Below are 2295 nucleotides of genomic sequence, written 5' to 3'. Positions count from 1 at the left end.
CTCACATGCGTTTTGCTCCATTTGCTGCCTTGTCATTGGGGTATATTTCTTTCCAAGGAAAATATGATTAGTCTGTTGTTGATCATATGACATGATTAATTCCCTTATAGGATTGCAGCCCTTCATTTAGCACACAATGCAAACCAGCTCAAAGACAGATCGTATTGCAGGCTTGCAATTTTCTACATGCTTTACTAGAATAACCCCCTCTTTATCTGATTTGCTCCAGGGCTTGACAGAACCGGATTATAGAAATGTACACACATCATCACTTAACAAAAGTGTTAGTTTTGAGCTGTGTAAACAAAAGTTTCCACATTGGCAGCCATTTTATTTATTTCTATTGACTTTTTTCTCACTGAAGACTCAAGATGACTCCCCTTGTGCTGCATTTTTCAAGATGGGTTGTTAAAGCAGATTGTGTAGAAATGTTAATACCTATTGAACAGAAAGAAGAGTGGAATCAAAACAGTTGGCATGAATTTGAAGTACTGATGTACTGCGATCTGCTGAAATATTCATGAATTACTAATCTTTCAAACTGAATAGCGTTAATCATAACAGGCTGTGGTTTTTTTAACCTTGAAGTATGTAAAGAAAACAGAGCGCACCGAGGGATTTGGAGTGGACAGTGCTCCCTTCCAAGGGGCGTGACCGAATAAGCCCTTACTTTCAAACCTCACTCCCTTGATATCCAGCTCCACCAAAAAACCCACCTGGGAGTGTTCCCAGCAGGACACACAGTGTGATAGTCATTACAGGTTGTGTTTCTGCAGTAGCCAGGCTTGAGAATCACCTCCAGCTACAGTGACAGGGGAGAAAATACAGCCCCAAGCCAAGCAGTTGTCCCAGTTTTACCCTTGCAGTCTCAAGAAGCTGTACTGAAGTTGGGCAGCAGTTACCATGAGACTTTTTCAACAGCTTGGGTTTGGAGCAGCAGCTGGAACTGAGAAGAGGTGGACCCAGGAGTGTGTCCGTGACCCATGCGTGGTCCCAGGTCACCAGTTCTTTGGGCACAGGTAACCTACGGTACAGGCAAAAACCACACAGACGTGACTGCAGATGGTGTCACAGTTGCTCAGCACATGCACATCACCTTTGTCTCTTCCTTCTAGCCTGTTTTGTCTATTCCTACTCAGGAGTAGAGCTGTCTTGCAGCAAGAAAGGCCAAACCAGTTTGATGCATTAGCAAACGCAGAGAAAACCATTTGCTTTATGAAACAGTGGGTGAGTTTTCTGCACAAACACGTATTTTATCTATTGCAGCCTTCCATGTGATTGCAGTGTAACTGAGAAGATGATTACCAGAAACAGAATATCCATTCCTTTCACAGCTTCTTGGTGTTTCGCTCTTTGTCTAAGGTTTACAGTTACAGCGAGAAAAACAAGTTATCCTGTGAATACCTCAGGTGACAAGATGGTCTGTTGTTTACTGCACTGAACAGCAACTCAAGCCTTGGGCTTAATTCTGTATTCAGTTCTCTCTCTTGCTGTGTGCAACCAAACAACACAGCAAAGCCTGGTGATATGGGAATAGTACTTCCCCACTCCACAAGAGGACCAAGCCCACTAATATTCAGGAAGCATTCAGATTGCTGAGAGGCAGGGTTGCACTGATGCACTTTGAAGAGAGCCCTGGGTTTCCTCTGGGCTGTTTTTAAGAATTCTTTAAAAACCCAGGAATGTTCCAGAGAATGTTTTGTTTTTAAAAGATCTTCCTGCAGAGGATGAGGAGGATTTTGGAGCTGAGCAGTGAGTGCCTGTTGCCCTGCACAGCTGCTAAGCTGAGTGGAACTGGTTCTGTGAATGTGGACATCGGGTGTGGTCAGGTCCAGCAGAGTCCACTGTCACAGACTAATAGGCCTTCTTGGTCCAAGAGCCCAGTGGTTTCATCTGAATTTTACCCAGTGCTGGAAGAGGTGTGACTTGTCATTATCTGACCCAAGCCAGGACCTCAGCATGCCACTCTGCAGCAGACTCAGGATCTGTGCCTAGGGGGGAATGGGTGCTTCTGGATCCAAAACTCATCCTATTGCTGGGGAGTAGTTTGTTTCTGGTGGCATGAGTTTAGTCATTTTGTAGGGAATGAACATTAAACAAAACTCGGTGAATGACCGTGTAGGAAAGGAAAGGCAAAGAAAAAAAGAATGTCAAGCAAATTGGATTTAGTCACTCACAGATATTATTTCCTGAGGTTTTCTTCCTTCTTGTGAGAGCCATTGCTGTGTGGGTCTATGCCCTCCCACCAGGACAACTTTGTGATGTGGAAGATGAAGAAAGCCAGGTATTGAGTCT

Source organism: Corvus kubaryi, unplaced genomic scaffold (assembly GCF_017639235.1).
Source record: "Corvus kubaryi isolate FWS band 111438036 unplaced genomic scaffold, C.kubaryi_AGA036_p1.0 74, whole genome shotgun sequence".
Classification (NCBI taxonomy): domain Eukaryota; kingdom Metazoa; phylum Chordata; class Aves; order Passeriformes; family Corvidae; genus Corvus; species Corvus kubaryi.
Note: the sequence above shows the minus strand (reverse complement) of the source record.